At 32.9% G+C, this 14,114-nt stretch overlaps 2 protein-coding genes across 8 annotated transcripts in view; one reads left to right on the top strand and one right to left on the bottom strand.

Annotated features, from left to right (window-relative positions):
- The window catches only part of NT5DC1 (5'-nucleotidase domain containing 1), a 142,895-nt gene that overhangs the window by 83,426 nt on the left and 45,355 nt on the right, over window positions 1–14,114 (bottom strand). The gene's annotated exons all lie outside the window — the stretch shown is intronic.
- Window positions 3,371–14,114, top strand: part of COL10A1 (collagen type X alpha 1 chain) — a 37,894-nt gene continuing 27,150 nt past the window's right edge. Inside the window, exon 1 of the mRNA XM_008994939.5 lies at window positions 3,371–3,519. The gene's annotated coding sequence lies outside the window, so the exon portion shown is untranslated. The remainder of the gene's footprint in view (window positions 3,520–14,114) is intronic.

Genomic DNA, 14,114 nt, shown 5'->3' with positions numbered 1-14,114 from the left:
AACAAAACAAACAAATAAAGGGGACAATGATATGACAGAAGCAGATCCACAGCAGTTCTTATGGCATGAAGACAGACTGAACCACATCCACAGCAGCTCCTATAACATGAAGATAGACTTGAAAATTATAAATAATTAATTCAAGGACCTATAAGATAAAGATTCTGTCAGATAATTGAAAAACAAAAAGAATTAAATGGAATTCTATAACTGAAAAATATAGTAACCAAAATTAAAAGCTCAATGGATAGGTTCATAAGCAGATTAGACAGAGCTGAAGAGAGAATTAGAAAAATGGTTAGAAATGAGATTAAAAGTAAACAGAACAAAAAACAGATAAGAGAAAATGCAGAAGAGAGGGCAAAAGATAGTCAGTAAAAATATCTTCTAAAATATGAATAACTGAAATCCCAGAAAGAGAGAAAAGAGAAAAAGAGCAGAACAATATTTTTAGAGATAATGGCTCAGAACTTTCCAAAACAAACCAATGGTGTTAACCGAACATTTGATAAGCCCTCCAATGGAATGTTGTCATTTAAATTTTAAACAGTTGTCTTCCTGTTATGAATTTAAAAATTAAAAAGAAAAGACAGTAAAGTACATCATAAATCAAGATGAAAAACCAAAGACAAAGAGAAATCAGACTGCAGTCTTAACAAAACAGATTATCCTTTAAAAAACAATTATATTGATAACTGAATTTTCAACATAAACAATAGAAACTAGACTATAGTGCAGAAGATAATCATTAACCAAGACAGCCATTGAAAAATTTTTTTAAGAATGAAGATGAAATAAAAACATTTTCAGAAAACAAACACCCAATACACAGATATAATTGGTTAGCTCATTTGAGCTAACCAATCATATCTATTTAGAACATCTTGAGAGCTATGTCAGGTAGCTCTCTGTAGAAAGTATTCCGACAGAGGCCATGGGCATTGACTTTTGTAGGAAAGCTCTACTTCCCAAGTCACTGAGCCGAAATATTGCCTATAAACAATTCAAATAAATTAAAAACTAATGGAGGGTAGAAGGGTAAGAAAAGAAGGAAGTAAAGAATACCTGTCTAATTATATAACATTGAAATTTTATCAAATGAAATCAGTACAATTAATTGATGTCAAAATGCTAAACATTTTTGCCTTAGAAAGTTCTATTTTAACTGCTTTTACAAATCCTTAACTACAAAGTATATCACTTATCTTTATGCATTTGGCTGCATATATACAAATCGTCAGTGGTAAAAGATAATTCTAAGGATATCACATGCTCTGAATAGTCTTATTTGTGATTTAATTTTCTTGGAAGCAAAAATTTCTCAACCATCTTTCAAGTCCTATAGTAGGCCTAATATGCGACTCTGTGCACAGAAGGCTCTCAAGAACAATTAACTTAATATAGACAAGAAAGGCAATATACTTCTTTGGCTCTATTCCTTGGCTCAATTCTGAATAAGAAAAAATTATTCTCATTTCAAGGTCAGATTCCACACATTTCAGAATTTCAGTTCTTTTGCCTTAAAAAGAAACCAATGTGATGAAGTTTATATCAAGGAAACACAATCTACAGAATGTGAGAAAATATTTGCAAACTATACATCTGACAAAGGACTAATATCTAGAATCTGTAAAGAAGTTAAACAAATCAACAAGAAAAAAACAAATAATTCCATTAAAAAGTAGGCAAAGGGATATGAACAGATACTTCTCAAAATAAGACGTACAAATGACCAACAAACATTTGGAAATTGGTCAACATCACTAGTCATTAGAGAAATGCAAATTAAACCACAGTGAGATGTCATCTCATACCAATCAGAACAGCTGTTATGAAACAGCCAACAGATAACAGATGTTAGACAGGATGTGGAGAAAAGGAAATACATATACACCATTGGTAGAAGTATAAATTAGTTTATGAGCATTTCTCAAATAACTAAAATGAGGTCTTCTCTTTGATCCAGCAATCCCACCACTATGTATATACATAAAGGAAAAGAAATCATTTTATGAAAAAGATACCTGTACTTATTTATTGAGCACGATTCACAATAGTAAAGTCATGGAATTGACCTAAGTGTCCATCAAAAGCTGATTGAAAAAAAATGTGGTAAATATACACTGTGGAATACTATATGGCCATAAAATGTAATGAAATTGCATCCTTTGCAACAACATGGATGGAGCTAGAAGCCATTATCCTAAGTGATATGAAGCCAAATGTCACATGTTCTCACTTATAAGTGAAGTACACATGGACATAAAGATGAAAATAATACATACTGTACTCCAAAAGGTGGGGGCTGGGGAGAAGCACATGTTGAAAAATTACCTACTTGGTACAATGTTCACTATATAGGTTCATTAAAAGCCCCAAAGTCACAATTATGCATTATACTCTTGTTAACAAACCTGGACATATACCTTTTGAATCTAACAGAAAAGGGGAAAAAGATGACATCAGTGTTGTGTGTGCTCCAGCGAGCATAAAGAAAATTACAGGCTATAGCTACATCATATAGAGTCAATAAGTTGGCAAATTATTCACATGATATCCAGAATATCTGACAGATAGCTACAATGGTGAAAAAAGTCTGCAACATTTAAGACATTCTATAATGCATGGTACATTTTAAGTTGGGGGCAATGAAGAACAAAGGAACAAGAAGAAAAATGAATGATCATACATGTGTAAACTGTCAAATAATTAGGATAAAGCATGTGAATTAAAAAACAGAATTAATAATTTGAAAGTGTCTTTTTTCTCTTTATGGAAAACGAAAGTTATGCTTCTCTGGTTTTTGATAAGAATAAACATACAATGAAGTCAATTTTTAAAAGGAGTAATGCAGAATGAAAATCCATAAAACTACAAAAAAAGTCACATAATTGTATACTAAAAAACAAAAACAACAAACAAGCAAAAACAACAAAAAAAAAACACTGATCCCAGAGCAATGGCATAAGAAGCCATCCTTCTGTGGAATTCCTCAACATAGCTAGTTAGTAGGTATATAGGGAGTAATTTTCCCTTCTAAAATGTACATATCATTTAGATTTATTAATTAAAACTACTGAAGAACTTGTATTTGAGCTATTCTAATGCAAACGTTTATGTAAAGCTATGTATTTGAGCTATTCTAATGCAAACGTTTATGTCATTCCATTCTTGCATTTACACATGGGATCAAATAAATGAAATTCCCCAATTCCCAACTGTGTCTCAAAAAGTCACCGACTGCTGGAAAACAACAGATATTCTCTCCTGGAAATGAATCAGAAGGCAGACCATCATTCAGTAGCCAGCATATGATTCAGCAGAGCTTTGTATAAAAGTATAAAGTTCAAAAACAACCCCAAAAAAGCTCGGGAAGTAGTGGACTGTTTTTACCCCTCCTGGAATCACCACTGACAGCATCCATGAAGTTCTGACAGAAGAACACGCCAAGATGACAAAGTAGTGTCTTTTAAAGAGCAGCCAACAACAAGCACATAGGGAATCTTTCAACAAATACAGGTAGGAGAAATTCAAACGTGTGACAATAGGTTTTTGTAACCAATAATGTGATTAGATGAAAAACAGGCATAAACATTGGCTGTGACTATTTAAATAATTTCTCTGAAGAGAGAAAATTTATTTAAAGAAAATATGATACTTTCTTCTGTGTCTCATAAGATTGCTATGTTTTTATTTTCTTGTCTTCACTAAGCAAAGGTTAAGTAAAAAGCAAATCATCTATAAACTTAATACTTTTTTTTTTTCTGGATTTGAAGAGAAGCTTGGGTAGGTGATTTAAACAGGGGAGGAAAGCAGCCATGTAGATGCACAGGACTAACAAGAAAGCTATTGTTTGAAATGCCATGTATCTTCACTGAGGTAGCACGCTAAACTACTCCCAGATCTGTACTCACTTACAATACTAAACATCTCCCAACAATGAGAGATAAGCAGTATTGTCAACTGCAGATTTATTTGTAATAAAAACTGTAGTAATTTGAACTCATTATATTAATAGCTATTGAAACTAGAAAGTTCTTACAAATTCAGAGAAATTGACTTTTTGAGAGCTCAAGCTGCCGATACGTTAATGCTTTTCTTTTTAAAAAGGGGAAATGTCAAATGATTAGAAGAAAAAATTGGAGAGAGAAGTACTAAAAGATTTAATTGGAAAATATGCTGTTCATTTTTTTGGATATTCCTGTAATATGTGTGAGACATTTTGTTTCTGTACTTTAATGATATTATAACTAGTCTAAAAGATGTACAACACAGAACTGAGAGGCTTTCAGAAAGATCCCGAGTAGGTGAGTCAGGTCAGCTGGGTGGTCTTATTATCAGTTTTTGATTTCTCCATTAGAGTCTGTTTGAACTAAAGTGCCTTTCATCTTTCCACCCACTCTCACCATTTTGGCCTTCTAATTTAGTGCAAGTCTTTTTATTCTGTTTTGTTAAAAAACGAGCCCAAATTTGAGGAAGGCAGGGAGACTCCCTCTCTTGTGGTTTCATGTAATTTTTTGTTATGGTCTACTGGAAAAGAATAACTTTAAAAAATGCAATTTCACATACACTTGATCCCCCCATTGGACTCAAATCTCTTCAACAATTCATGTTAATATTTTTTGAATTTAAAAAACTATTTAGTTTTAAGACTTCATTGGTTTTTGGCAGGCAGCTTTTTCAACATAGTTTCAACTCTTTGAACCTGTCCCCACAGCTCTTTTCCCACTGCCTGACCTTTCAAAGACAGCAGTGGCCAAATACAGCAGTGGCCATAATGAGGTGGAAATCCATACAGTTACTTGTCTAGGTTTCCACTAACCAAGTTATGCTGATAACTGACTGGTACCACACAATCTGACATTTTTACAGAAACTCAGAGCATTGTAATTAACTCAAGAGATATGGGGTGAATCCTCATTTTTAAACCAAATCAATAATAAAAACATGATTTAGAGGGAAAAGGGGCAAATATCTAGGATACATGTATTCCCAAAGGTTAGTTTTGTTTTGTTTTCCATATTCTCATTACCAAATAATCCATGTAATTGCACCCAAGACCTGGTCTCCCCTCCGTGTCTATTTGGTGGAAGGGAGGCTATGCTATGAAGTGAACACACTTAGTTGCCTAAGAGAAAAAAAAATCCAAATAAACAAGCTATGATGAGGAAAATGCAGCAGGCCTTCTTGCCAGGGAGTGAGTGCCTGGTCAATGAACAAGGGACTAGTTACACAAACTGGGGTCCCAAGGAGAACAAAAGGGATTGTGGCAAGAGTTATGATGTAATGGGGCCGTGGAGTGGCCTGGTTAGAGGACGTGAAGCACAAAGTTATTGTTATCTGATCTCTACTTTCTTCATAGATACCTTGGATACTCTTAAGTGTACTTCTTATTCAAAATATGCTGAAATTTAAAAGGAAATATTATGAAAGTACAGTAAGAATATCTGCAGTGTCATTCCATCTGACTTCCCTCCTCTATCTCTACATGACCATAGTGATCTTTCAAGGCAACTCCAAATTACCATTGCCTCCATGAAGACTTCCTTATGCCTTTTTTCATACATCTGCAATTAGCACATGGAATCAGACTCCTCTTCCCTTACTTTGCTGATGTCTTCTTTAAGACACATTCCTTTTTCACTGATGTGCAGAATATTGAGAGGTAAATACATATGTGATTTGGGATTGACTCAAAGTCATTTTAAATTGTTTAGATTGTTTGCTTTAGTCAAACTTTTTAAACTGGATTTAGTATGTATTACATGATATTCTCAAAATGTGATTTTAGGCCATATTAATTCATGGTCCTCCAGGGGAACCAGAAAGTAGCCACTGAATTCCAAAAGAGGTATTTGTGTTGGCGAGTGACAAAAACTAAAAAATGAAAACCACTACTACAAAGTGCTAAATGAACTGGTCGTTCATAAAAAGAAAGATTATTATTCTTCTCAGATTATCCCAGATATCTAGAGCAGTTTGGAGACATTAGGAAACTATATAACCTGTAAACATCATGTTAGTTGTCTAACAATACTTATAAGCTCTAAAGCCATGCTAACTATTTATACCCTTAACTAATCAAAATGTAGAAATATTTCAATGCCATTATCATACTCAGCCACATATTTTGCCATTGAAAGTAACGGTAAAAACTGTAATTACTTTTGTACCATCCTAATATAAAGTCTGTATACTCCCTGTCAAACCAAAGTTCTACTCTATCAGCCTCATTTCAAATAAGCACAAGGAGTAAAAGCAAAACAGAAAGAACAATGTGTTTGTATAGGGTTGTTTATGGTTTTGGATTTTTTTTAAAAATCCTAAATGATGTTTTTAAATTTTTATCTTATGAAGAAAAATGATATCTTATTAAAACAAATTATTGTTTTCACTCATCTACAAGGCATCACAGGCAAGTCAAAGAATGTAACAAGATGCCTCTGCTAAGAGAAATATCTTCTAATTATTAATCTTGAGGCATAAACAAGTTAAACAGTGCTTTGTTTTTAGTTTGATGAGTAAAATAACATAGGACAAATAAGAAATTATTTAATTCCATCATCAAAGCCATCCAAATATTTCCCAGGGAGAAGCTCTTCCTTTCATAATTAAATTAACCTGTAAGTCTACCAAATAAACACCATGAACACCATGAACAGTGTACTTTCAAACTGTTTTAAACACCACCTCACTGTTCTAGCATTTTTTAAAAAACCAAATACAAAGTTTTGTTTATTTATTTTTTCATCAGCATTTGTTGGAAGACCTAAAATAAGGTTAACATAAAAATTCCAGAGCAGGAACATAATCACCTGTAGCAAGGAATATAATGTGTTTGGGTGAATCTGTTGTCTGAGGCCAGGTAAGAAAACAAGTCATAACCATGTCTCCTTCTGAGGGGAAACTGGATGACCATGGACAGTGCTAGGATATGGGAATAGAAAGAAATCCAGGCCTCAGTGACAGCATCTTTTAATCTAGACAAAATATAACTATTTTTAAATTTCACACATTTTAATTAAGTGTTAACACCATAAATAACCACAAGTAAAATCAATAGACTTTTATCACTATTCTGAGGGGGCAAAAGCACACTACAAATCAATGTTGATTTGAGAATCATGTTTTAACATCTTTTTGGTCAATCACTTCAATTAGCACATCACCAAAATAAGTCTAGAAATATTCCCCTTAGGCATGTATTGTACATTCTATTTTCAAAAATAAACCATGCATTTTCCAAATGCAACACATATAGCTTTACATGGCAATACTTGAAAAGTCTTTTGGCATGTAGTAAGACTTATTCTTCCCCTTGATGCTTAATTTGCCAAATTGCATTTCTGTACATATATCTTCAACAAAATCCACAGAGAAGGTAAGAAACAATACTTCAAGGTCAAAACTTTACAAAACTTAGCCCCACAGGACTATTCATGTCATTGCATAAAACATAAAAATGAATATGACTAAACGTGTTAGAAAGTTATTAGGCTGAACCATATGAAAATACTAACATTTGACTGTTTTTGACACCAATGGCAACTTCATATGTAACTTTTATATTCCTGAAGCCTAACTAAAAACCTTAGAGGTAACTATATTCCTGAAGTCTAACAAAGTACCTAATACAGGTACTTATGACCTTGACTCAAGGAGACTTAAATTAGAATAAAATGTTTATAACTAAAAATTTAAATGAATAAATGGCATATTATCTTCTATTATTTTGAACTCTAATGGAATAGAGACTCTATTAAACACTATGCTAAAGATAAATGAATGTATCATCTGATAACAGATATTAGATCTAAAACAGCTAAATTTGCCCTCAAGATGTTTGTGAAACTTTTAGAACTGATGTTTATGGAGAGTCTGTGTAAGAACATTACATGAAAATGTTCTGATCTTTTACGTGTCTTATATAACATATAAACAAAGCTAAAATCAGACAAGGTTATAAGTTTTATGATTTTTAAAAATTCTTAATATTTATTAACCTTACTCAAAAATTAAATTATGTTGTATGTTTGTAGTATGTGTGAATTTGTATATATATATATATATACATATACACACACACATGTATTTGTGTGTATATATTTTTATATTCATATATCAGGGATTTTATTAAATGTTATACATTAGCCAACCTCAAGTGATTAAGATTTTACTTCTTTTCCAAAAACAAAGTAGTTCAGCCATCTAGTGGTAAAGTATAAAGCTATCACTCCTCTGTATTTTGTTATACTATAAAAAAAGATTGTCAGAATGGAAAAGGATTATGGGTTATTTAAATTTACTTTTCCTTTTCTCTGGTGACCTCATAGAGCACACTCAAGAGCTCAGAGGCACTATGAGTACAGAATATACATCACTGGACTTAGCAATCCGGAGCTTCTGGTTGACCTTATCAACAGCAATGGAATGATGCCAAGATCTGTATTAGAGTTGTAAAAGGAAACAGAAAAGTATGAAACATTCTAACCAAGAAGTATGGCTGTGAAAAGATGGAGGAAAAGAGGAGAAGAGAAGAAACAGCAGGGCTGAAGAAGGGTTGTCTTTTTGTTTCATAGCATTCAAAGTCTTCATTATGTTAAGGGATTAAAATAAAGACCTGGTAAAGAAAAGACAGAGAATAAAAGTCCCATGTGAGATAGAGGAGAATAAATCCAGTACACAGGAGTCAGACTGCCTTGGAGAGAGCATGGCGACTCTTCCTCTGGCGTGGTGGGGTAATCACCATAATAGATGAGTTTAAATACGGAGAACACAGAAGTTCAAAAGTTGTTTTCTAATTTTTTTTTCTAATTTTTGAAACAAGACGCAAGGGAATCTACCTCATGGTGAAATGCAGAGGCCAGTAAGAAAGAAATGCGAGTTAAATGATATGATAAGTTGAACAATCAACCTTAAGGGTTGTGTGCACCTTTAAGGTGTTAAAACCTTAACCACTATTAATGAAAAAAAAAAAAATAGACAGCTCCTGTATTTTCCAATCATATTCTCATTTCAAATTCCAAATTTTCAAACTAGTTTAAGAAGTCAACTATACTGAAAGTATAATGAAAATGAAGGCATTGCATCCTTTTAAAATGGATTTTGACATACAAACCTCCCTCTACCTCCTCCAAAATTTCCATTTCACCTTCTCCTTTGCAAGGAAGAGTGTAACAGAATCAACCAGGTTACTATAATCCCGTATCTTAGTCAACAGAATTAGGTTAGTAAAATAGTGTTTTTAATAAAGTTGGCATCAATAATCCCTAAATTAACATGTTCTTATAAAACTTCAGAAGCCAAAAAAATACTTCAGTGTTTCAGAACAAAAGAATATTTGATGAGACAAAACTATTAGTTTATTAATATCTCAATAACAAAAAAAAAAAAAAGGAGTATAGTGAAGCATTTTGTGGTTGCTGCTTTTTTAAAAAAAATTTATTTGCTGTCATAGACTAAGCTGGTATTTATTATAGAAAAGCTAAAATGAACATACATAATTCCCATTATAAATGGGAGAAATATAAAATAATGATTTCTAACATATTATCTATAAATGTAACCCTAAATCCACATTTGTCATTGTTTATGTGTACTGCATTCTCTTGATAACATTGTGAATTTTAAAAGCATAACAACAGACTACATATATACATTAGTTAAATTTAATGGTCTTATATTAACAAATTTAAACAAGGAGCAGCATTGTAAGTGCTCAATGTATTTCAAGAAAATAACCAAATAAATGGATTTCAAATTCCAAATCTTCCAAATGGATTGATAAAATTTTACTCTATAAATGCCTTTTAACTGTACTATCATTTAGAGGGTAGAAACCAAAAATAATATGAGTTGAAAATATAGATTCTTTCTTCCTGTGCAATTTTGAGAAAAAACTTAAGAAAAATATGTGTAGTAAAAATGCACTTGCACGTATGAACATCATCAAAGATGGCTGATAAGCTCATCAGAAGGCCTATATACTCTGATCTTAAAATGTGAGGTTTTGGAAGATGGGTTTATAGGTGATGGTGCAGGCCCTGAAGTTGGCAGTAAGATGGGCTGGATAACTTCCCAGAAGCAAAAAGAGGGCTGAGCAGGTGATACAAATTGCAATTAGAAGCTGCAAATTCTAATCCCTGAGCAAATTCAGAAAAATGTAAAAACTCAGAGATGTCAAGATTTTTATCAATGAAATAACATTTTAAATGCCACAAGGAGTTGTTAATGTCATCTTATTTGCCCACCTATAAAAAAATCATAAAATATACAATCTGCAATGTTTTACTTATAAAATTTAAACGTCAATCATAGTACCTAAAATCAACCTATGTAATAGTTGATTTTACAACCTATGTAATTGTTAAATATGAACACTGTATTTATTACATCACTAAAATTTTATGTGACATTCTCAAATTCACATTTGATATGCACTAGATATATAAGACTCCAGGTTCTCCAGGTTCCTTACCTTCAGATATTTTATTAAATTACAACCTTATATGACAGACAGCAATAACAGCAAACAATATCAAATAAAAACTAGCTTACAAAAATACTGCTAGACTAATGCTCCAATCTCTAAAAGTTAGGGAAAGTACCTAAAACTCACTCTTGTCTAGGGACTTCTCTCTATTTCCACTGCACCATTCTAATCTAAAAAACAATTTCAAGGCCAGGAGCAGTGGCTCATGCCTGTAATCCCAGCACTTTGGGAGGCCGAGGCAGGTGGATCACTTGAGATCAGGTGTTTCGAGATCAGCCTGGCCAATATGGTGAAACCCTGTCTCTATTAAAAATACAAAAATTAGCTGGGGGTGGTAGCACATGCCTGTAGTACAAGTTACTTGGAGGCTGAGGCAGGAGAATTGCTTAAACCCAGGAGGTAGAGGTTGCGGTGAGCCAAGATGGTGCCACTGCATTCCTGCTTGGGTGACAGAGTGAGACTCCACCTCAAAAAAAGAAAAAATAATTAAAAAAAATTAAAAATAAAAAAAAACATTTTTTTAACTGATCTCTCAGTGGCCATGGGCTCCCTTGGTATGTTCTCCATATTAGAGCCACAGTAATGTTTTAAAAACATGCATCTAATTAGGTCATTCTTCTGTAAAAATCTTGGCTTCTCACTATCCTTGTCAAAGACTCGATGTTTTATCAGGGCCTAGAAACAATATGATCTAGCTCCTATTCTCTAAGCTTCAACACTTGGGGCCCATAGGCCTTCCTCTTGGCTCCTCAACAGTACTCTGTGGGGGAGATGTCAAAGGAGTAAAGGTACAACAATGTAGCAACAGTTTCAACCTTATCTACCTGAGTGGGGGAACACCACACTTTACATAAAAAGCCATAAATCCTAATCCTGGTTCTTCGTGCGAATCAAATTCCTTATCTCAATTTCCTCACCTCTAAAGAAGGAGACTTGTTAAAAAGATTTCTGTTTGAATCTTCAAGCTGGCTGATTTCATAACTCTTTCACCACTTATTTTACATGGAGATTCCAGATTCAAAAGTTCTACCCCATCTCTAAACTGATTTGGTGCATCAACAGTAAATTCAAATACTGCCTTTTTAATTCAATGTCTCCACCAGGCATTTGGGCTCTTTTGGAAAAACGATTTCTCTAATAAAGTCTAGATACCCTTTCACAGTCATCCTTTGGTCCACCTTTGTTAAAAGCACTACTTCATTATTCAGATATCACTCTGTTTTGAAAGCTCTGTCTCAGACTCAAGGTACTTATCCTATTAAAGTAGCCTTTAAATAGGTTAGTGTTTCTTAATATTGGCATGGAAATAATTTAGAAGATCATAATCCTAAAAATGCAGAGCCAGTCCAATAAAGACACACTGTCTATCTGATTTCCTGTTATACATACTGGAAGAATTAGTATATAGAAATGGCTTATAATATTCTGGAATTTTGCAGTAATGAAAACATATACTTAAGCTATTAATTATTTTTAAAATTCTTAATTTAAAATTTTGGAAGTCACTAAGTAACTTAAATTGTGTCAAACAGCTAATAATATCATCCACACCTTCAAATTCTGAACCAAACGTATAATTACTCCAAAATGTCCTGCCAGACAAAATATATTTTGAGAACTTTGTTGACTTACTGTCCACTTGAATTTATCCATAGATTATACACCTGTCTTATAGTAAAAAAAGAAAATTTAAAAGACACCTGGAATGGGCTAAAAATCCTAACATCTAGGAATATCTACAAAGAATGATCAATTCTCATCACTTAAATGTTTAGTAAAATTTCTAGAGATTAAAAACAAGACTAGCTTCTTAGAATAAGCTGTAACTTATAAATTGGTATCATGTAATAGATATATTTTAAAAACATTTCTTTGGTGAGATCCTTATTTTCCCTGTTATGCTTTACTTTTGACTTATACAAATGACTACCTGTAACCCACTCAAAATATGGGTTTAAAAAGTCAGTACGCTCACATATATCTGAATAATAAACAGTATTTTGCTCAATTATTCATCTCACATAGAGAAAAACAAAAAATTTCTCAAAAAACCATTTTAGTTATTAATGACTTTGTTATATAAACCATCCAACTTTTAGTAATTTCTTAACAAAAAGACTGATATTCTAAAAAATACATATGATAAACTTATCATAATAATATTTCTATCATAGTAATATTTCATGTCCACTTTCTGAATAACATGAAAACCAATATTCACAATAATAATCCTAAGGCACTGCAAGATTGAGTAGTACCAGCAAAGGAATATAAATTAACTATAATTTTAGGATATCAGTTGTCTTATCACTGTATTCAAATGCTCCAAAATGTAGACAATTTTTCATGGCATGTTTGATAAATTGCAATGAAAACAAATGCTACAATATTTTCTGTTTTGCTTTTTGCCTTTTTGTAAGAATTTTTAAAACTATGATGTTTTGGAATAGATTATGCTTGATACAACATTCAAAATGTAAAGATTGGCATACAATGAAAAGTAAGTCTGCCTTCCACCCCTCTCCCTAACCCCCTAACCTACTCAATTTGCCTCTCAAGAGGCAACCACTCTTACTAGTTTGTCTATCCTTATACAAGGATATGAGATATTCTGTCACATACATCAATTATGTGTATGCATTTTACACAAATACTGTATACCATCTACTCTATACACTTTTTTTCTACTAAATATATTTTGGATATTTTTTCATAATTCATAAGGTGCCTCCACGTTGTTTTTTTTTTTTTTGGTTCGTTTTTTGAGATGCGTTCTTGTTCTGTTGCCAGGCAGGAGTGCAGTAGCTTGATCTAGGTTCATCGTGACCTCTGTCTCCCAGGTTCAAGGAATTCCCCTGCCTGCCTCCACCTTTTTAATGACTGCTAATGTAACTAGTTCTTATGAATGACTATATGAGCAGTTTCCTTTTTCTGCTACTACAAACAATGGTATAATCAATAACCCTTTATATACATCATTTGCACATTTGCAACTGTATCTGTAAGATAAATTCTTAGAGATATAATTCTTGGGTGAATGTGCAATTAGTATTTTCAAAGTTTATATTAAAGTCTTGTAACAGGTTCTATTTGCAATTACAAATAAAATTACATCTTTGAATAGGTTTAAAGCCATTTATATTTCCTTTCCTGTAAACTGTTTATATTCTTTATCCATTATCCAACTGGGTTATTGTTTTGCTTTAAATACTTTTTAAAATAAACTTCTTATATATTTAGTCTATTAGCTCCATTACATAAATTAGAAATTTTTCTCCCAGTTTGCCATTTTATCTTTTTTTTTTTTTTTTGAAATGGAGTCTTACTCTGTTGCCCAGGCTGAAGTGCAGTGGCAGGATCTCAGTTCACTGCAACTTCTGCCTCCCGGGTTCAAGCAATTCTCCTGCCTCAGACTCCCAAGTAACTGGAGTTACAGGCACACGCCACCATACCCAGCTAATTTTTGTATTTTTAGTAGAGTTGGGGTTTCATCAAGTTGGTCAGGCTGATCTCAAACTCCTGACCCCAAGGTGATCTGCCCACCTTGGCCTCCCAAGGTGCTAGAATTACAGGTGTAAGCCACCATGCTTGGTCCCAGTTTGTCATTTATCTTTATCTGTAT

This window comes from Callithrix jacchus, chromosome 4 (assembly GCF_049354715.1).
Source record: "Callithrix jacchus isolate 240 chromosome 4, calJac240_pri, whole genome shotgun sequence".
NCBI lineage: Eukaryota > Metazoa > Chordata > Mammalia > Primates > Cebidae > Callithrix > Callithrix jacchus.
Note: the sequence above shows the minus strand (reverse complement) of the source record. Positions and strands in the feature narration are given on the sequence as shown.